The 23,215-nt window shown below is 37.1% G+C and overlaps 2 protein-coding genes across 20 annotated transcripts in view; one reads left to right on the forward strand and one right to left on the reverse strand.

The window, feature by feature from the left end:
* LOC103224320 (protein PPP5D1-like) overlaps positions 1–17,989 on the reverse strand; it is a 96,340-nt gene extending 78,351 nt beyond the window's left edge. Inside the window, exons 1-3 of one of the 5 annotated variants that reach the window (XR_012092710.1) lie at positions 17,828–17,980; positions 8,954–9,095; positions 7,654–7,828 (exon numbers count right to left, since the gene is read on the reverse strand). The gene's annotated coding sequence lies outside the window, so the exon portion shown is untranslated. Of the gene's footprint in view, positions 1–7,653; positions 7,853–8,953; positions 9,096–11,844; positions 16,485–17,827 lie in introns of those variants that run through there. The other 4 variants (XR_012092711.1, XR_012092709.1, XM_073014630.1 and 1 more) reach the window with 4 other exon arrangements.
* The window catches only part of MEF2C (myocyte enhancer factor 2C), a 163,489-nt gene continuing 158,262 nt past the window's right edge, over positions 17,989–23,215 (forward strand). For 13 of the 15 annotated variants that reach the window (XM_073014629.1, XM_007977837.3, XM_007977936.3 and 10 more), the window contains exon 1: positions 17,989–18,372. The gene's annotated coding sequence lies outside the window, so the exon portion shown is untranslated. The remainder of the gene's footprint in view (positions 18,373–23,215) is intronic. The other 2 variants (XM_073014623.1, XM_073014624.1) reach the window with 1 other exon arrangement.

The raw sequence follows: 23,215 nt of genomic DNA on the forward strand, positions 1-23,215 counted from the left end.
ATCCAGTGATTTTTTTTCTAATTAGACTTTAAACATGTTGACTATTAAACTATAAGTAACAATGATCACATGGAAAATTAATGTGAATTACATTCCTTTGAAGAACACTTCTCAGTTACCAAACAATACCTTGTTAGAGAAATACACATTTTTATCACAGCATATTAAAATATAGTTCTAAAAAATACAAAGACTATAAATGTACTAAAACATCTATGGTACAAACATTTTTTATTCGTTTTACCTTTTAAAAGGATTTCCAAACTGGAAATATTTATGAATGTATATGAAATATCAGAAATAAAAAATAATCAAAGGTAATATATATATTTAAAAGATAAATGTAGAAATCAAGAATATAGGTTGAAATATAGGGTTTTAAGATTGAAAGTAATTAAAAACACAAAATATACTAACACATAAGCATATGTATATATTTAAGTGCATAATACATTATATAGTTCATATAACTGACTTAACAACTGACTAGCTTGTCTGTGTGTATATACAACTATCTTATATTAATTCCAAAAGTATTAATTATATTAGTAAATATATCATATTTATATAATTTGTAGATAATATTTGTACAATATATTGATCCACTCAGGGTCATGAAAATATTAATATTCAAGCCAAATATTTGTCTTCTGGATCTCCAGAAAAGAAACTGCTTAGTTGAAATCTACCACATTCTGAATTTATAAGAATTTATCTTAGTCCTGGGCTTTGGAACAGTACTTGCTCATAGAAGTGATAGCTTTAAAACCCAGACATGCAAATTAGTAAGAAAAAGAGAAGAGGTAAAGCTTAAAAATTGAAAAAAAATATGGGAGGAAATTGTGGCCAGGGTTCCCCTGCAAGGGATTGATCTAAAACAATCAACATTTTTATGACTAACAACACCTTTTAGCAACTAAATTATATATCTAAATTTGAAAATATATTTGCTTATTCCATTACATTTAGTCCAAATCAACATTAGTCATTAATCAACAAACCATTTAACAATATGCAGTAACAGTACGCAAATCAATTGCAAGCAAAGTAGTCAGTAAATAACATCCATTTCTAGCAATTTGAAAGATAGGAGTGTCAAAGGAAAATGTGCAAAATCACAAGACTTTCAAGTAAGTTTAGTCATTGCCCTGCATCCCAAAGGGGTTTTAGTGAAAATGAGTGACTCGTCCCTTGTCTGCTTCTGAAGGATCATAAAGGCTTCCTCATTAGAGTTGCTGAGTGTTCTTCAAAGAGCACCAGAGCAGAAGTAGGAAGGTTTGAGTTAGACTCTTGTTTCACTGCAAAGTAATTTTGTGACTGGAAACAAGTCACTTAACCTCTGTGAGGCTAATGAATGGATGGGTCTTTTTGCCCATTTTGTACACATGTACACAAGTTTTAGATACCCAATGAAAGACATTTCCTCTGTTTCATGTGAGGAAGTCTCAGAAGGAATCTGGACCATTATTGGCGGGTTCCTGTCTGCAATGACATGCCCCACCCTGTCCCTATTGCTATAAGTAGCCCACCATGTAGGCATTCCAAGTAATTAAAATTGACACGGTATCTAGCCTGTGAAGTCAGTGGGCAAAACAAAATCACTTTGCAATACACTCCAGAGCAGCAGGCCATATTTTTTCCACTTGGGGACCCTAGTAACATAATACAAAAAGTCTCATTCTCAAAATTATATTATGACATAAAGCTTTTAAACTTTGCAGTATGCACTATAATGCTAAATTGACAAAAAGTACTGAATGGTCATTTAATATTTTTATTTTTTTTTTATTTTTATTTTTTTTTTGAGACGGAGTCTTGCTCTGTAGCCCGGACTGGAGTGCAGTGGCCGGATCTCAGCTCACTGCAAACTCCGCCTCCCGGGTTCAAGCCATTCTCCTGCCTCAGCCTCCGCAGTAGCCGGGACTACAGGCGCCCGCCACCTCGCCCGGCTAGTTTTTTGTATTTTTAGTAGAGACGGGGTTTCACCGTGTTAGCCAGGATGGTCTCGATCTCCTGACCTCGTGATCCACCCGTCTCGGCCTCCCTAAGTGCTGGGATTACAGGCTTGAGCCACCGCGCCCGGCCCAATATTTTTAATTTTATACAACGAGGGGACAATTTTTAAACTTAGAAAGATATTCTCCACACACACTACTATAAGCCAGCATGATAATGTATTTGTTTAGGTCAGGAAAATGTTGGAACAAGAAACAGTATTAAAAATATTTGAATCCTAGTACAGTATGTCTGCTACCTACAGGTATTTAGGTTATGTATGGTGAATAAATGGATTGAAAGAATGGATAAATACAGTTGGTGAGTTCAATATTTTTAAGGAAAACTTGTAAACTAAAGCAATACTTTCGCAATAGTAATAATCATTTATTATTGCTTTTTTATATTCACAAGGACAGAACTAAAACACGATTAATGTATTTTTTAAAAAATCTTAATATAAAAGAGGTTAAAGACCTAAGATATGGATCACTCTGTTGACAACGATGGCAAAGTTGTGCAGGCCCTTTATGACTGCTTGGCAGATGGAGATGATTACTGAGGTCATAAGGAACATTTGCATTGATTGAGAATCTCTTTACAGAGAAGCCACATTCCTCAAGTGACTATGACCAGTGCCAGTCCTAGTTTCACGGAGTCTGGGTTCACAGCAGCTGGCAGTCACTGAAGGATGAAAATGTTTGGGAGTTACTTATCACCAATGGTAGAGGTCCCTGGATTTGAAGCCCATTTTACAGGTTTTGCAGAGGTATCAGGACCCAATGAACAGATTCCATCCAAGAGAAGATAATGGCTATCCCTCAATTAAGTAAAGATGAAGAATAGTACAGAAATTTGAGATAATTAGGTTTCCATATTGCTTAACTGGTTTTCTAATTTCAACAGGCAAAATATTTGTGACATGTCTTTTTTTCTTGTTTACAATTTTGAATCAAGATTTATCTTACTATCTTGAAAGGTTCTCATGACTTTAAAAGTTCCCCAATATTTGTTAACATTAGTGAAGAGAACAGGAGTTAATAACAAATGGAGAGAACAAAAAGTTATGGCATTAGAGAGACCTGTGGGTCTTATGCTTCCCCTCACCTTAAGAGAGTGGCATGCAAAAAAGTGCTATGCAAGAACCACCTGAGGAGCCTGTTACAATGCAGATTTCTGAGATTGCAGCTAAGTGGGTCTGGGGTGGGGCCCATGAATCTGTATTTTAGCAGGCACCTAGGTGACTCTGAGGCACTTTCATGAACTGTTCTTTGAGCTCAGCTGTTAACATCCTCACAAGGAGCCCTGTTTTGTGAGGAGGATCAGTTCTCCTACTCTACAGTAACAAGAAAACTAACACTTAGTGATCCCAAGTCCCAAAAGATGAAAGGGAGCATATGCACACAACTATAGACTTTACCTTTTAAAATGTATTGTTTGCTATAATTAAACACTACTGTGTTGAGTAGTTCATTTATTTTAATTATCTTATGTAGACTGGAAAATAAGTGTCATCGAATACCAGCGAAAAGCCAGAAAAAAATCATTCTCAAGTTTTTCTTAAGTTTAAGATGCTAAATAATACAGCTTGAAATGTGATAAAACGGCTTGAGCAAACTCTTCAGGATAGTCATTAAAACAATACAGATAGTGCTTATTATGGGGAGTATGAGAGCGTAGAGCATATACATTCACCAAGTTTTAGAATGCTCAATTAATCATCACTGACCTGTGGAGTTTAAGAGGTTATAGCCCAGTGATAATGTGAGAGAAACCACAGGCTTTATTCTCCTGTGGGTGAGTTTATTTTGTGGCCATAGGCTCACAGCTATGTAAGGATGAGATGAGACTGTGTGGATGCATGAACATAAATCCTTCATAAGTACTATATAACCAACACAAGCACAGACCTTATTCATTGTAAGTTAATCATCATTGCAATCAAAGAGTAATTACAGTGATTAATAACAAAAAAAATCATAGAAGTTATTCTATGACCATATTATCTATAACATGCATCATCAATTGTTTAGAAATAAGCTCCTTTAGTGTTGGTGTTTTATTTTGAAGTGATTCTGATACATCAAAAAATAATAATACCCTATGGTTCTGAAACAGAAAATGTAATTTTCCAACACAAAGGAAAAATCCTGTTAACCAGTTGTGTGTGTGTGTGTGTGTGTGTGTGTGTGTGTGTGTGTGTGTGTGTAGCTTTACTGAGTTCACAACTGATAATAAAGAATTTACAACTGAAAATGAAGAGAGGAAGCAGTAAAGACAAAGGAAGGAAGGAAGGAAGGAAGGAAGGAAGGAAGGAAGGAAGGAAGGAAGGAAGGCCAGCCAGCTGGAAGAAAGAAAGGAAGTAAATGGAATAGTTGGGAGGAAATCTGTTGACTAGCTATTTAGCCTTTGCTAAAGGGGTCAAAAGGAATAAGAATGTTGTAGAATGTTTCTTACTTTAGTAGTGTTCAAAATCTGTTACTTAGAATCTTATTTCTTCATTCCGAATCTTGAGTGATGATTTTCAATATAAAATGCATTCCATTTGATATAGATACTCTTTATTTACAGATTTAAGACTACACTAAGTTGGGAAATATTTGTTTATGTACCATGTCTTTGCACATAGGAAGATGCTTTATCTGTGATTTAACAGAAGAGATAGAAGGCAGAATGAAATTTGCCCTCTAACCCTAAATCTCTCCCCAACCCTTTCAAATTCTTTTTCATCCAACAAGTGGCACATATTCTCTTTAAAGAGTTCTTAAACCCTGTTCAAGACATTTCTGGATAAACAATAACTAATTATACCTCTGGTGACTTTGGTGGGGCAGAAGGGAGAGCACACAGGGTAAGTCTGATTGACAACATAGTCACTGTGGCACAAGGGACATGCAGTGGCTGCATGCCTCATATTGCAAACAGGTAATAGAAAAAGAGACCAGAGGAACAGGTAATACAACGTACAATTTTTTTAAGTGTATAAATTTTCAAGGAGTATCTTAATCTTTTGCTGATAGAAAGTTCATCTTCCAATATCAACATTTTCAGAAACAAAACTGCTTCTTCAAGTAAGAGTCAGGTTTCCCATTTACTTGCATCCAAGGCTTAGATCTGTGTGGACAAATGAAGTGGCTGCTGGCAGGAGGGACCTGAGACACACTGAAAGTGCTCCCTAAAACACCTCTTGACCAACACAGCAGGGTATCTATGGAAGCATGGATACTCCTTCTGATTATGAATTCTTTTCAGAAAACTTTTGAAGAGAGGTTCATTTAAAGTGGTTGCACATTGATACCGTGTCATGGATTAAGCGGCTGAAGTGGCCGGCTCCTCTCATAGAACATAGTTGGAAAGAATTCCGGGGACATAAAGGGGTGGCTGAGGGATGAAAGGACCTTGTAGGTCGCGTCAGTGGAAGGCCCAAAGGAGAAAGAAGCCACTCGTGAAACAGCTATTACTGATTGTAAAAATTGCTGCTGGGTGAGTGGAGCATGCCAAAATGAAAGCAGAGCCTGCTGAACGTGAGTATAGGGAAGAGAGTGATGTAAAGACAAACTTTCACAACATCACAACTGCGCATATGCTACACAGATAAGGGCACCGATTTAAGAGGAGTTCACTGGGATCTAATAAGAAGCCACTAATTCAACATATTTATGCACAGTTCCCTTAAATTTAAGATTATATAATGAATAAACAATTTAGAAGATGTCTGAGGTAACTAAAAAATAAAATCTTGGAGACTTATTCTGGGCAAATGTGTGTGTCATTACTTTCATAAATCTGATGAAATACATTAAGAATACCCCCAAAAAAGTTTATCTAAAGACAATATTATGCAGAACGCTGACAAGGATAAAACAGTTAGCGGTACAACATGTAAGACTTCTTGGTATAATACATATTAACTGAATAAACATGCAACCATAAATATGTTTATATTTACTTTACATATTAAATACTTTACATAAAATAACTGTTTGGAAGCATGAAACTGACAGAAAAGAAAACATCTTTTAAAATATCGTTAGATAACTACAACATTGAGATGTTCTCCAGGAATATGGGATAGTTCTTGAAAGTGAAATGGTATACAATAGCTAACATTTGTTGAGAATTTGCTATATGCAAAGCACTAAGTGGCCAGAGAAGTACAATTTCATGAGCTTCTCTCAGCAAAATCATTATCATGGGTAGTTCCTGCCACCTCCCCCATTTTACAAAAAGGACATTTAGAAAATTAAGGTCAAAACAGTTATTTAGTGTCTAAACGTGGATTCTGGTCCAGAGTTTCTGAGTTACCCTTCGCTGCCCATTTTATACTCTTTGAAAAGAACATTTCCCATGCTGTTTATACATGATCTATGACTACTAATTTAGTGAAAATGACTTTTTAAAGAATTACCAGACCTTTTACGAGTGTTACTTGTCAAAACTGTCTCCTTAAAGGCTATACAATTGTATCAAAAATACCTTTGAAATTCCTCTTTTATATCTTCAATTAGTGTCAATTTATGAGACAAATATCAAATCATCTAAAGTTTTGTAATCAAATCTTAGTTTTCATCCTGTTTACTACATTTGGCTTGGATTTACTTTTGGCAAAAAATTCATCCTTAATGATTAAGATTTGCCAACAATCAGGCCAGTTTTAAGACTGTGTAGCAAATCCCTGAGGAGATTTCTAAATAGACTTGAGCAAAGACAACATTACTGAAATAAATGAATAGTCATTCTTAAGTGTCTACCTTAAAGAGAATGACATGCATTTAGATATGTATTTCTGAAATATTTTCTGGTGGGACAAAAATATCTATTATATTATCCCTATAAGTGAACAAATGTTATGAATACAAGGAAGCAGTATAGCTTCATAGCTAAGAGTAGAATATTGGAAACAAACACATTGGTTTTATGTCATTTGGCACTTACGAACTATGTGGCCCTGGGCAGGTCATGTCAGCACGCATAGCTTTAGTTTGTAAAATCTGTAAAATGGGTACAATAATAGTACATGTCTAAAAGGTTGTTCTTTGAATAAAAGGAAATAAAGTTTATAAGGCAATTAATACAGAGTCTGACAAATAGTATGTGGCCATTAAATGTTAGGTACTTCAGACATTCATTTCAACCCACATTCTAATAAGATAGTATTATTTTTGTATATATCCTCCAGATATCATTGTATTATGACGAAGAACATTACTGATTAAAAAGATTTAACTACAAATTTAGTATAAATAAATAAATAAGTAATAGTCCATAGAAAATCTGGCCTTTGGTTTGAGTCTTTGACTCAATCAGTACTTTGGTGAAACAAACTGGTTTTAATCGTTGACTTAAATTTAAAAGTTTTATTGAGTTTTACTTTTAATTCTCACCATATTACAAAATAATTCAGAAACTTCCTCCCAGTGAAAATTCTCTTTCTTCCTAAGAAATTAGAATATTGATATAACTATGTGCCTCCTTGTTCCAGAATATCTATAAAATTATGTATTGAAAGCATATAGATCTATGCATGATCTTACCTTCTTGAAAACATAACATTTTCTATTATATTGTTTGGTTTAAAATTTAGGATTATAAATAAAATATTTTAGAAATAATTTTGTAAGCTCCAGAGAAGTAGAATATAGTCATTTGAAAAATTACCTAGAAATGGCCAGGTACAGTGGCTCAAGCCTGTAATCCCAGAACTTTGGGAGGCCAAGGCGGGCAGATTACCTCAGGTCAGGAGTTCAAGACCAACCCGGCCAACATGTCGAAACCCCATCTCTACGAGAGGCAGAGGTTGCAGACAGCCAAGATCACGCCACTGCACTCGAGCCTGGGCAACAGAGCAAGACTCCATCTCAGGAAAAAAAAAAAAAAAAAAAGAAAAGAAAAGAAAGAAAGAAAAAAAAGTAAAACAAAAAATACCTAGAAAGATAGAGAGAATAATGCACATTTTGCCATGCAGTAGCCTTTATTCCTTCTTTTCTAAACTCCTTTGTCTTAACTTGGGGTCTTCATTTAATAACTAACGTTAGCATGAATATCAGATATAAAATTTTTACTGACATTCTCTAAGTTTGTTTTTTTTCTGTAATACATACTTAATCATAAAATCAGTATGAATCATAAACATCTCAGGTGGGACTTTATTAGAACCAAAAACGCAAAATGATTATACTTCTATTTCTCAAGAAATGGTACAGTCCCCTAACAGAGTTGCAGTGTTGATCATATGTCTAACAGAACTACTTCTAGGTCCTCTTGAACAGAACTCTCCATTCGGCATTCTGTTGGCTACCCCTACCCAGCAGGCTTTTGCCCAACCAAATTGCCATAGATGGCCATCAGACATTTGGAATGACATCAGGAGACAATCTGAGCAGACTCTGCCCTAAAGAATTCAAGCTAGCAGGAGACTAAAGATATCAATGTCATCTTGGCTGACAACAGCATTCCAAAGGTCAACCAGGGTGAAAAGAGGATAGACTCTGAGTTTTCAGTGCCTTTTCAGCAACCAAGTGGCCAACAAGTATAATAAAGCATCCCTTTTTTAAAAAAAAAAAAATCCTAGGGGCATGATGTCAGTGAAAGGGAAATAAGGCAACCTGTACACTTAAGTCATGGTATTTTAAAACATAAGAAAGTTTTGCCTCTTCAAAGGTAAATCTCATCCTGAACCAATTCCCACCTCTCGGATGACCTACTTCTTTCTGCTGTGATAACCCCACTATGGGTGAATAAGGAACTTGATGGTATAGAAGTGGAAATTCTTTGCATTATATTAAGAATGGCTAATTTTTACTGCAGTTTATCACTTTTCCAGCCCTGTGCTTTATGCTGAATAGCTCATTTAATCTTTATAACAAAGTTTGAGGGTAGCACATTTTGTTCTACATTTTACAAATGAGGAAACTGAGGCACAGGGAGATTTAAAGCACATGCATAATCATACAGTTACCATGTGATACAGCCAATTGGCTTTTGGCCACACAGTCTCTTCCAAGTCAGATCAGCCTTCTCAGTCGTCAGCCATGGAGAAGTTGAGGCCTTCTACCATGTCTACAGGCACTTGAAGAAGTGAAACATTTTCTCGTAGGATACTGGATTTTAGGGAGAATAGGAAGAATGCTCAACCACATGCAAATGGCAGATTAAGAAGAGAAATAAAGACAATAATTCAAATATAAATGTAAACCTACACTTTTAAAAGAATTTGTTATTAATTTAAAATTATTTAATATTCATAAGTACTCTTATTTGGACACTTTGGGGATCCTTCACTAAGGGTTAAATTAAAGGGTAGCTACTATAAAAGAGCAGAATTAATACCAACAGTTCACTCCTAATTAACAATAAGGTATATAGAATACAAACATGGCATTAAAAACAAAACAAAACAAACCCAAAAGACAGAACAAAACAAAACAAACAAGAAAGCTTATGCTTTGTCTAAGTCTTTATGATGTATTCTGCTGCCTTGTAAGTTTCAGATAGTGTAATTTGTACTAATGTTTTGTTTGGGCTGGGCGCAGTGACTCATGCCTGTAATCCCAGTACTCTGGGAGGCCGAGGCAGGCAGATCACGAGGTCAGGAGATCGAGACCATCCTAGCTAACACGGTGAAACCCCATCTCTACTAAAACTACAAAAAAAAAAAAAAAAAAAAAAAAAAGAAAGAAAAAATTAGCTGGGTGTGGTGGCAGACGCCTGTAGTCCCAGCTATTCGGGGGGCTGAGGCAGGAGAATGGCGTGAACCCAGGAGGTGGACCTTTCAGTAAGCAGAGATCGTGCCACTGCACTCCAGCCTTGGTGACAGAGCGGGACTCTATCTCCAAGAAAAAAGAAAAAGTTTTGTTTCTTATTAACATTCCTGAGCCAATTCCATCCCAGTTGTATCATAATCAGTATACACGATTATCTTTATCAAATTTGAGAAAGATTATGCTTTGCTAACAATTTTCACCTTAGGTAATGCTTTTCCTCCCTGACCTTAAGAAAGCTTTTTAGCTCTTTAAGAGGATAATCCCATTCACTCAGAATTTTTAAAGTAGAATTACCACAGTGTTATCCCAATTAGCCTCTTAGAAAAGGCATTATATAAATCTATGACACTACCAATAATACATTTTTAGTTTGGGAGACAGTATTATTCCCCATGCTCCTCCTTACCCTTTGTTAAATGGAATTTCTTCCTGGAGGAATACTTAGCAGTATTTTTTCTTGTAAAAGGGTACTCTTGCCTAAAATTTTCAGTCAAGCTGCCTTTCTATAAGATGAATTCGCCTAGAAAGCTGTCCTGGTCTGTTACAAAGTATACTGGACCCTGTTAGGCGACCTTATCTTTTTTCCAAATTTATGACATAACTTTGGGGGCATCTCTTAACTTCTCTGGGCCTGATTTCTCTTGCCTATAAAATAAATTAGGTGTTTGGCTGAAGTGTTCCCCAAGGTCTCTTTTAGCAGGAAGATACTGCAATTCTGACTTTAAAGCTTCTCACACTAGTGCCAAGTAACAGAAACTCCAAGAGTGTCCTAAAATGTGGCTGGTATCAGTCATAATGTAATTTCTTTTCCTTCTTTCTTTCCTTCCTTCCTTCCTTCCCTCCCTCCTTCCTTCCTTCCTTCCTTCCCGTTCTTTTTTTTTAACCAGCATTCATTTTGAACTCTATAGCAGCATTCTCCAGTAGAACTTTATGAAGTGATGGAAATGTTTGACACGTTGCTGTCCAATAAGGGAGCCACATGTGGCTACTGAGCATTTGAAATATGGCTAGTGGAACTGAGGGAGTGAATTTCTTATTTTTATCTTATTTTAATTAATTTAAATAGCTACCATCTTGGTAGCCGCTAAATGTTTCAAGAACATGGTAACATAAACGTTTTTACACCTTTGGTGTAATTGAGTATTCCACAATGCCTTTGGAACATCGATCTTTCCACCATGCTTGGTGCCCTTGGAACAGCTCCCCAGACAGATCAAAGAACAGCACAGATATCTGCATTTAGTGACAGCATTTTTGCAAGACATTCCAGCACTGTTCCCCTGTTAACAAATAAAGGGGGTACAAGGAGAAAGGAAGTTTTCTGTTTTGTCTTTAAAGTGTGTGTTTTACCCTGAATACCCTACTTCTTGCTCTACTTTGTGGCTTTTTCCTAGCCAAAACTCACACACGAGTTTTATAGAGCTAGGAGTTGGCTTTTGTTTTTTTGAGAAATAATTCCTTAGATGCTGAGAGCTCAGACTATAAAGTCCAAGTTGGGACCCGTGTTCTTTCCTATTGGTCTGTCAGGTGAAAAACTCCGACTGGCCGGAGCCGGACAGGGGCGGCGGCTAGACCTGCAGAGCCCCTCTTGCTCTCCCAGGCTTGCAAAATGGTTGGAGCGCTTCGGGCAGCCTGCGTCACCAGACGTGGACCGTGTGCCAGCGCTTTGTGCACTGTTAATGGCTGGGTTCATTTTACTTGGCCCGTTGTATTTTCGTGGGTCGCTCTGAGCCCATCCCCAGCTCTTTGGGATCTCATTTCTCCAGCCCAGGATCCCAAAACCAGACCAGCAGGACAACTACCCCGGCACTGCCACCGCCCGTTTCCACAGTCCACCCACAGCCGTTGCGCCCTCCTCCATTCCCCAGAGCCCACCACGCACCCTCTTTACCAACAAACCACCGGACGCTTTTCCCCCAGCCGTGACTTCCCCAACCCCCAACTAAAGTCAAGTCGGCACACCCCCTCTCTTCCCCGTGCCAAACCAGCGTGGCCGCCCACTCATCGCACCCAGGTCCAGCAGGTCCCCAGGAGAGCCAGAGTCTGCCTCCTGCTCGCCCGTGGCGCACGCACGTGGCGCACTCACCCCCTACTAGCAGCCTCCGAGCTCTAGAAACACTCCAAGGAAGGAACCCCCGCCCCTTCGGCTCCGTCGGCCCGGGAGAAAAGTGGGTGGGGGGAAGCAGAGACGGGCAGAGAAAAGAGTATATAGGTGATGAGAGCAGTGTTGGAGGGGAGGATCGGCAATAATTGGATGGCGTTGCGGCTGTTGCGCCTCTGCTGAACGCCCAGCCAGCGCGGATTCACTTTTCACACAAATCAACCGGAGGGATTGTTGCTGCCTGCAATCAATAACTCAGCGGAGTGAGTTGCTGAAACCAGAGGCGTCCCTCGTCTGGGTCTTTGAGGGCCGCCCGGATTGAGTCCCAGCGCTCTGCTTTCCAAACAAAGAAGTGGGCACCAAAACGCAGGACGAGATTTTTAACCCCCACTTCTACCCCGACCCCGGGTAAACATTTTTTTAAATGAAAAAGCACACACATAGTAAGGTATCTAGAAGAAACAGTTAAAAGGGGAAGTGTGAAAATCCATTCCTTGAATTGAAGGGTTCTGTGATATTTCAAGAAATGGGATAGAATCAATGTTCCGATGAACAACATTGAACAATTTTGTAAGTAAAGGTAAAGTCGCATTAAATTTAGTCATGCATGTGGGTATTTTTGAATCAGCCACACACTTGCAAGCAAATTACTGATCAAGCCTTATTTGGACATACTGATTACAGGAAAAGGAAGAAATGTATCATAATTTGTAGTGTCGTTTTAAAAAATCCTTACCATACCTTCATGTTATTTCATGAAGATTGCATTTCTGTAAGGTGAATAGGCCCTGGGAGATGTGTATTATGATTCTCACTTTAGACTGTAAAATGAAGCGCAACTGGAAGAAAGAGAATTCACCAAATCACTTGGTAGTGACTACAAGACCAAGTCTGGACTCACTCACTGTGGGCCTGAGCCTAAAAAACTAAACTCAACTAACACCCATAAAATAAAACTGGCCAAAATTCTTCATTTCTCTTTGACTCTGAAGCAACTTAAAAATAAACCTCAGAGATGTCAACCCAAATATAGAGGCTTTATAAATGATTCTTCACTATGCAAAGTCCTCTTGCTATTACAAATGGGAAAATAGATATTGACCATCCTGGTCTGAAGTGTCTCAAGGCTGGTTTTCTTTCTGGGACTAGCCTCAGTCTGAAGCCAAGGAAACGTTCATTTGTGTGCACAAAGTCATGGAAAGCTAGGCTAAAACAGAAATCAGAACACAGGAGCATTTGTCTGTGCTCAGTACAGTTAAACACTGCTTGGAAGAATAAGGTATTATCGGTAATAGAATTTATAAACCATATTGAATACACATCACTAATCCCAAAGTATTTTAAATTGGCCTTTAGGCAATGCATAAAATAAGCCCTCTCAGCAACCTCAACTGCATTGCAAACATTTCCCAATTTGACAAATTGTGTTAGCTTCGGATATAATGGATTTGACATTCTTCTGTAATTCTCTATCAGATATAAAACTGAAGGTACAGAAATACAGGTAAATATAGAATCCTTAGATATGTGTAAACCCTGTCTTGAAATAACAAATCCTTTGTATATTGCAAATGCTCAATCACAGACAGTCCACATGCTGTATATGCTGCTTGGGTTAATGCTGCACCTAGTGAATTTTTGAAATTTAGATATTTGGCACTCTTTATATTGAAGATTGTTATCACAATAAATGACAATTTCAATAATCTTATATTCAAAACACTTTGGTTTAAAATCGAAGTATTGTTACTTCAGGTTAGAAGTTTTAGAAATAAATCTATTTGAAAGTACTTTCATATCAGCATTAACAAAATACTATATACTTTTTTGCACTTCCACATTTGAAGGTGCCAAAGAAGAGTTGCAAACTGTGAAGTAACTTCTATGAAGAGATGAAGTAAAGAACGGAAGGCAAATGACTGTGACAGTAAAGAAGTGTATGTGGTGAGTGCTCACATTTGTTTTTATCATTTACCACAGAGTTACCATAAAGGTAGAACTGCCAAACTCCTTGGCCTTAGGTATTTACAGAATAGACGTGTGTAACAATAATAAAGAGTTAAATGACCACAATGCACTTTATATTATAAGCAATGACATACCATTTTGCTTAAAGATCATGTCACCTTTCAGGGCCTACTTTTGCAAGTACTGTATCTTAAACAATTAATCTATTTCATGGGAAGTCCTGTGTATCATCAAAGCTATAATTAGACAAAGATTAAAATATGTAATGCTATTGGAATTTGTGTCTCACTGCTTTTTAGATCTTTCTAAACTACGATGTTCACTTACCATGTTTGTGTTAAAAGTATTCTGGCTGAGGAACAAATACTATACAGTTGAATAATCTTAAGGGGTAGATTAATCTATAGCCTTTCTTCATCTCAGGGTGGGTTGCTGTGGCAACCGCCCCAGTTCACTTTAAAATAATTTTTAAAGCTCACTTCAAGAGCTACACCCAGCGTGGGCCAGGCTTAAAAGCAGGCAGACCCAGTGCACAGGGCTTTAGTGGACCGCTGCTTTAATGTAGGGAAGTAGTGAAGAGAGGAGGATGGAGTAAGATGGTATGCAGCTCTGAACAGAAATTGCAACATTAGCTTTCCCTGCAGTTAAAATACCGAGGGGCATGCTCTCTGTAACTTCTATGACACTTTAATTAAATATATTGCTAAATATAATTATTTTGAGGGAAAAACAAGTGACTATATTTATATTCACAATAAAGCATTTACTATTTAATGTAGGAAATGTTTGGTGATTAGAAGAAGAAAAAAAAAAAAAAGCTGGTACATCAATCCCAGACATAATTTTCTGTTAAAGGAATTGTCACCTATTATTTAACTGGATAGACCCTACCTTCCAATTGGTTTAAAGGGTAGAAATATTTTCTGTTTTCCAATCATAGAACTGGAATAGGTTACAGAACTCATTTAACACATAAGCGAACTGAAGCCTAGAAAGGACAAATCCCTTAGTAAGGCACAAATTTGGAACTAGATAGAGAATCCAGGTCTCCTGACACCTAGTACAAGCTCCTCCCTACATGAGAAAATAGTCTGATCCTGACCAAGTATCATTAGATGGCAAGGATCAGGTTGATTTTAGTTAAAGAAAAAACAAAAACAAAAACAGAAACCAAAAGTCCAGAAGTATTTAAAGAATACAAAGCACATTCTGGATTAAATACTTTGTGGATTACTCATGAATAATTTTAAATCTCAGGCGATTTTCTATTGTATATGTCTTCATATCTCTTCTCTTCTGCTTCAACTCTAAAGGCTCATGGGAAGAAAACTAATGGTAATATTAACTTAGGTCACACATAATTAAGAAGCTAAATCTGCTGAGGGGAAAATCCTATATTTTAAAAGGCCAACTGTGATACATTCCAGATCCAAATTATTTTCAAATTATCCAGTGTGGGGTTATACTTACTTTTGAATGCTTGCAGTATCATTGATAATTATGGGTTTGTTATAATGTTTATTATTAAATAATTAAAATATGAAAAGGTAAAATAAAATAATTTCTTTTTGAAAGAAAATCTAAAACTGAAGTGTACTGTGGTAAACAGAAATACTCTCTATAATTCATCAAAAACAGCAGGGCTGAAATTCATGTTTTGGCTATGTGTTTGCTCATGTCAAATAGACTGTTGTAATTCACTGCATTAATTTTAGGCATTATGGCAATAAACTTAGATGGTCCTTCAAATGCTTTGCTTTTTCAGAACCTTTGTGAATCTTAAAGAAAATTAATTTTATTTTTACCACCATATATAGACGTATCTTAGTATTCAAAATATCTTTGCCCTTTAAATTTTTGGATTTTCAGAGAAGTTGTACTTTGAATGGAAAGCTGACATAGATGCTCTCTGCCATATTATTAAAATGAATTCATGGTAATGGCAAACTCACCATTTGAAAAACCGGCAAACAAAATACATTGTAGATACTAATCTGCAAGAAATACTACTATTTCGGATGGTTTTTGCTTTGTGACAGTTTGTGATGCATTCCTATAATAAAAGGGAGGGAATGGTCTTAGTTGTGCTGATAGTCACAATGAGGAGCTGGAAGCTTGAAGATTGTTCAGATTGTTGTACTTGCCTATAAAATAAATCTTCCCCTTTTAAGTGAAGCCTTAGGACTGTTGCCTAAATGTTGAGCCCACTCTTCTGAGAGAAGCTACTCACATCAAATACCTCCTACATTGAAGCAGGAGGCTTTTTGAACCATACTGTCCTCTTACATTAAAACAGTCGTCTGGAGGCATATTGCTGGACTTAACAGGAAATACAACTAGTCATTGGGTTAAACTTAGTGCTAAAATGAGTTTTCTAAAGTGAGGAAATATCTTCAGTTAGCTAGATATTTCAATATACTCCTATTGTCTACTCTCATACATTCTATGTTCTATGAATTTTCCCTTCTTGCTTTCACAATATTGTTTTAAAAATTAATTTGGTTTAAACATTTTATGTCATCTGTAATTCTACTGGCATGCAATCTTGTCTTTTAATGATTCTATACTAGTTGATGTATTTTATCTTTGGCTTTATTGGGCATGGTATATATTAATAGTTGGTTAGGGCGGGAGGTGCCCAATCTCTAGTAGCCTTTCCTAAATATTAAAGCCCATATATATATATATACTAGTAAGAAAAAGTGTTTATCATGCTTTAACCTTAACATAAGTATCCTCCCTTATCAGTCTCTATTTCTGCTTCCTGTGCAGCTGAAACTCTTCAGGATAAGTGAAGTCATCAGCTATCGGCTAGGGTAGCCTAATGCATTTGGGAAGTTGGTTTGGTTTACATGTTAATGACCTGGATGAAGTCCAGTAAGGTGTGGAAAAGACAGAGTGGGGGGAGGGGGGGAACTCCGAGGAAGCTGCTGCCTCGGTAAATATTTCCAAACTGATTAGAAAGTTCATGGCTCCGTGATGGAGTCGAGATCTCAAATACTGGTAATTATTTTATTATTTCGTACATTACTAACATTAGAGAAACCTTTCGGCTCGCTTTCTAGCGCTCCAACCTCTTAGGGTGAAAACCGCGACTTCTGGGCGTGCAGGAAAAGCACGCTGGAATCGAGTGCTGCAGACATCCTGGACCATGGCTTTTACGCGTGAGTAACGGAGGAGCGCACCGACCAGTGGAAGAGAGAAGTGGCTAACGCGTGTCCAAAAGGGGGAAAAGTCACAAGAGCAACTATTAGGGTCGCGCTCCTATTGGTCAGAGGAAAGATTCCGACTTTAGAAGGACTTTCCTGCTGGCTGGCTTGCAGCGTCCCCGGAGAGCGAGCGCGCCGCAGCGGGAGACTAGGTTCTCTCCTAGCGTCCTCCGCAGAGGCGCCGGGAGAGGAGCAGGGAGCCGCAGCTCGCCGTGTTGTCTTCATTTCGTGCAATAAAGAATTGTCATTAGGTTTGCGTATGGCATGTGCTATTACCCCACCGTAAAACTAAAATTAGCAAAATGTCAGGAATGGAAAGATTGATTCACCAAGATGCAATTATCATTTAAAAGTGCTTGATTGAGGTACTGATGTTCAGTGATTTATTCTGCATACCATATACATAATTAAAGTAGTGTAGTGGAGTAATTTATCAATCTAGTTGAGACTGGAGGGGTGAGGAGGGAGCTGCTGTATGTTTGTTTTATTAAAACGCTCCGAGGTCTAGTCCCGCCCCCCTTTTGCAAGAGTGAAACTGATGATTTCTCCAGCTCGCGAGGAGAGTCAACGGTTTGGGATTGTGGGGGAGAGAGAGACGGAGAGAAAAAGGCAGCGCGAAGCAAAGGCAAGGACAAAATTAAATAAAGGGGGAAAAAAAAGAGGCAAAAGACACTTCATCGGACGTGCTGCTTAGAACCCCAACCCTTCGTGCTCAGTCTTCCCTGCCACCCCCGTCTCCCCTCCCAGTATCCTTCCATCCCCCCGCCCCCACCACCCCCAGTCTTTTTTACGCGATGTTTCAAACGCTGTGAGCTGTTCTCCTTTTCCCATTCGTCTTCTGTCACTTCCTTCCTGGACGCAGTTTTCTGGACGAGTCTGGTTACTTTTAATCCGACCGGCCGCTGAGAGCCACTTTCTCCTCCTCCTCCTCCTCCTCCTCCTCCTCCTCCTCTTCCTCCTCGTTCTTCCTCCTCCTCCTCCTCTTCGGAGCGGCCTCGGCGCGCGCGAATGCGCGGCCCCGCGCCCCCCCCTCGCGCGCGCTCCCCTCGCGCGCGCACACACGCACACATCGTCTCCAGCTCTCTGCTCGCTCTGCTCGCAGTCACAGACACTTGAGCACACGCGTACACCCAGACATCTTCGGGCTGCTATTGGATTGACTTTGAAGGTTCTGTGTGGGTCGCCGTGGCTGCATGTTTGAATCAGGTGGAGAAGCACTTCAACGCTGGACGAAGTAAAGATTATTGTTGTTATTTTTTATTTTTTTCTCTCTCTCTCTCTCTCTCTTAAGAAAGGAAAATATCTCAAGGACTAATCTGATCGGGTCTTCCTTCATGTAAGTACCCCTGACATTTCTCGAGGAAATAGAAAACCCGGGTATTGTCTCTAAAATCTGCATCAATATATTCCACGGCACTGTGTCTATCTATCCCTGTGCCTTTTTTGAAGGCTGAAGTTGAGGTTCGTTGTGCATTCTTTTCGTTAGATTCCATGATTTCCTTGTTTGTTGCTAAAAGTAACTTTTTAGATAGTCGTATCCGTTTGCCATCAGCTATTGAAATCACTCCCGACTCGTTCCTGTCACACCAGTGTATTTAAAGTTTCATGAAGTTAGTTCACGTCATTAGCATGTTTGATATGGTGGAGCGTGTGGAGCCTGGTGGATTTTAATGTTTCACAGCATGTTCTGTGACCTTGAAGTAGATGCCTTAAGATTTAGCAGTTAGTTCACTGTGGAAAGATGCTCCCATGAGTTCCCCAAAGACACTGATTTGCCCTGGGTTATGCTTCTGAGCCACTAATTCTTGGGATTAGTTTGAGCTAAAGCATGGCTGTCTGTCAGAGTATACCTTTGTGCATTTCCTTCCCTCACCAAAGTGCTGGCTTGACAGAAGGATTCTTAATTGTTGTGGACAAAAGGTAATATCCCTGCCATGATAGTCTACACATTTCACAATTCACGTTCGATTTCAGCATATAGTTTGCTGTTCAGGTCAAGTCAAATATATAGCCGTTTAAAAGCAAGCAAGGTTAAGTCACTTAAATTGCCTTCTCTTTAGACTTGGAATGAAAGTTACCAAACTCAATGATAAAGTTTGGCACAAAGGAAGTATATATAGATGTGACACGTTGTTTATTGTATTATTAAATGTTATAGAAGTATTTACATTTAATGCTAATGTTATCTTCCTTCCCTGAACATGGCTATTGATTTTTAGAGGAAATTTTATATCTGAATCACTTCTGACTATTCTAAGTCCAGTAGTTATCATTCTTTGGGGAAAGCCTTTTTTTGTCACATTTTAGGAATGCGTGTCTTTTGTATAAAATACTTTATATGTAAATGCTGACAGTATAATAAGTAGAATTGGGCTCTCTGCCAGTTCCTTAACCGGTCCTCAGTGGAGAATTGCTTTGACACAAAGTGCGTTTTACTATTGTGAATCTGAAACTAACTCTAATAGTAACTGTCTTATGAAATGCTTGGGGACTGCATATAATTTCTAAGTGCTATAAAGGAAACTCCAGCCACCTCAATATACCAGTCCAAAAAAAAAAAAAAAAAAAGTGACCAGCCTACTTTCACTGGCACCTTGCAATGGAATTGTGGTTGCAGAGTAAAGATGTTTATGTGGAGTATAATAACTCCAGTCCCTAGAGACTTGGTAGGACATGGAAATGTGACCACCTGTGAACCCCGTTTAACCTCGTATTGCATACCAGTTTTAGCTTTAAATAGATCAACAATCTCTAATTTGAAACTAAAACATCTTATTTAATTTAAAAAAATAATGTCAGTTTTGGCTAGTCTTTAAAAACATTCATATGTACCAATATGGTATAAGCAGTATTTTTGTTTCTTCATCAGTTTCAATTAAAGATAATGCTGTTAAAAGCCATATTATTGTCTTCCAGTGTATGCATGAAATTATTTAAGTTAAAAGAAGTAGTTCTAAAGCAAGACTCAGAACTTGATAGGTAAAATGAGATGTCCCTAACATCCAATTTCAAGAGGAAAGAAATATTTTAAATATCTCATTCAATTTGTAGAAAAGTACATTTAGCTGTGTATTCGGCTACTAACTCAACTCTAAAAGTTTTCATTAAAACAGTCTTTAAACATAACATTTGCTTAAAATTTGATTCTCCCGTCAAACAGGCAGTAGGTGGCTGTTATCTGTACTTCAAGTTTTACTAAATTTTATAAAAATCTACTATTTTTATTAATATAATTCACACAACATTGGAATGTTTGACTTTTTTTCAGGCTTAGGAAAGGCAGCATTTTACTTCACTCATTAATTATACCATTTACATCCTGATTGCTGTGCATGTGGAATATATTGAAAGATAATATTAAAGTGTCAGTTTTATTAAATGTTAATTTGTTTTTTATTTCAATAACGAATAAGCAATTTATAATAAAAACAGTTTTCCACCTTTTCTGAGCTATTCATATTTTAAAAGTGTGCAATCACCGATATTAACTTTTCAAGATAGAAACACTTTAATACTAGATACCTCCATGAAACTTAGATAACAAGAGGCAACTTGCATCTTTTCCTCTTTGTAAACATGTTCATTTTGCAAAATTTTGGGGAAATAATACCTGAAATTTTTTCCTTGGCCCTAACTTAACGGAATCAATAAATTGCATAACACTGCAAATGTATCTTTCTAATAAATAATTTATTGTGTTTAAACTTCTTTTATAAAGAACAGCACTGAATAACTCCTTAGCATATCTTAACATTATCTTTTAAAACTTTCTTCTGTTTATTGAAGTATATTTTGTGGTTTTATTTCTCAACTCTAAAGTGTGGTATAATTTGAGTCTCTGAAATCTCAGAAAGTGACAAAAATGGGGAAATAGCTGTGCAGCAATACTTGTGCTACATAACAACAAAGACATAATTATTAAACAGAGAATTCTGGCTTTGGGGACATGATTCGAAGCAACATAGAAGAATTTAATATGCAATTCATGGTCACAAGATGGACTGTAAAGAGATTATTAATAAAGTTGCACTTCTTTTTCAAAAGCTCATCCTCTGAGAAAATGCCACACAAATTAATATCTAAAACTTATCAAAATACACATATTCATTCTATACTAATGTGGTGATTGCCTGGACAGGATGAAGTGATTTAATCACTGATGTTTCATCAGTATGCTGCATGTGGAAAGATAGGTAATTAAGATCCCCGTCCTTAGCACTGTACCTTAATCTCATAGGCGCGTGGACTATCTTGCACTCAGTAAAGCTTGACTGTTCACCGAGATCTGTCACCTTTAGGAAATCAAACCAGATTACAGAGGTGATTCACAAAACCAGGAACAACAACAGAGTCTATGCACCTTACAAAAGGCAGATTACATAGTTCACATGTTATTTTGATAGGTCAAAGATAAAAGCTGATTGTTGAGGAATGGCAAGACACTCAATTTCAAATGATTGCTAGATAAGTATACTTTGACCCTGTTGCTTCATCATTATGAACCATTCAAACAATGGAAAATTCAGTTTTCAAATGACAGGCTTTCAGTAGTGAAGTAAGAGAAAACATGTCCTTTTTTTATCTATGTCCTCATTGTGTAAATTTTAAGTTCCATCATTTCTTTATGAAGAAACATCAAATTGTCTGCTTACACGAAGCAGGTATTGTAAGACTTAAATGCATTAGACATTTTCAGAGACATTATAAATAGCACAAAACAGAATTTGCCAGAAATAAAACATACACTCATGTTATTGAGTAATTCAGCAGAAAATGCATAATAGTCAATATCCATTATGCTATTCTGTTGCCAAATATATTCTACATAAAAATGTGTAATTACACAGTTATGAATCCATACATCTGAAATATATCTTCATAAAAGTTCATTGGTCAAATTATATATATATGTATTTCATGAATGTTATATAAAGGTCATTCTTTACAACAGAATATGATGTTTTGAGAGTTTATTTCAGAGAATAAAGTTTTGGTTTACATAATAACATTTAAAAAATCTTAACTTCTTACACACCCAACTTTACAGTAATTTCTTGCTTCTTCTAAAATTGAAGTCCTTTTTCACCCAACTGATGCCTCCTAGTGTTTCACACAATAAAACACTAATGAGTCACCCATAAATGTAAACATTGCATTTTCATTGCCTACATCATCTGTGATACATAAAATTAATATTTATGTGTTTAATTTTCTGTGCACTATTATAATAAGAAAATTTTAGTGAATGAGATGTTTCTTCTGAGTGGATTTGTGGCACGCACTTGCGGGTCTTCTTTGACCATAACAATATCTTACTAAGTTTTAATAAGTTTATTACCTTGAGTTCCAGTTATATATTCACTCTTATTTCAAGTGAGAAACACAGGCAAATAACAAAGCTTCCATTTTGTAGGCCTGGGAATTAATTATATAGTTGAGTTCATTCTGAAATGCCTGATAAATTGCACAAGGACTCTCCATTTCATTTAAACACTAAAATATCTTAAAAGAGATATAATTTTTTTTTGCCTGCTGTATCTTTACACTTGCAAATTTCTTTGTAAAAGTGGAATAAAGAAAAAGAATATTTAGAAAAGATAAAATCAAAGATAAATGCAAAATTTTCTATAAATGTGGAGTATATTACTTTATTAGAAAATAACAACAAAAGAAAAACTTGCCTTGGAAGGAAATACATTATTCTACATAATGGGAAGTCCTGTTAGAACGTAATATCCAATGACCGGCAGCTTGCCTTAATGAGGTAGAAGTTAGTGGGTACCAACTTTGGTGTGAGTTTTCTGCCATTAGGATGATAAGCGCAGACCTGTGATATTTTTGCACATTTGTGATTTCAAACAGCTCTCTGATTCTACTTGCTAAGTTTCTAAATATTTTTTCTCTAATATAATTATGAAAGAAAGGGGTAATTCCTCTAATAGGTCTTAAATTGAAAGGAGGCAGTCAAAAACTTGTAACATTCATGGGCCTCTTCCTGAGGTGTCATACAACATACATGTACACAAAAACATTCATGAGTTTCTTCTACTAACACAAACATTCTAAGCATCCAAGTGTAGACACTTGATTGAACTTCATTTCTGTTATCTGTGTATGTGTCGTTTAGGTCTCCTGACTCAAAATACACAGCGTATTAACAATATTTGACTATCACTTAA

Source organism: Chlorocebus sabaeus, chromosome 4 (assembly GCF_047675955.1).
Source record: "Chlorocebus sabaeus isolate Y175 chromosome 4, mChlSab1.0.hap1, whole genome shotgun sequence".
Lineage (NCBI taxonomy): Eukaryota > Metazoa > Chordata > Mammalia > Primates > Cercopithecidae > Chlorocebus > Chlorocebus sabaeus.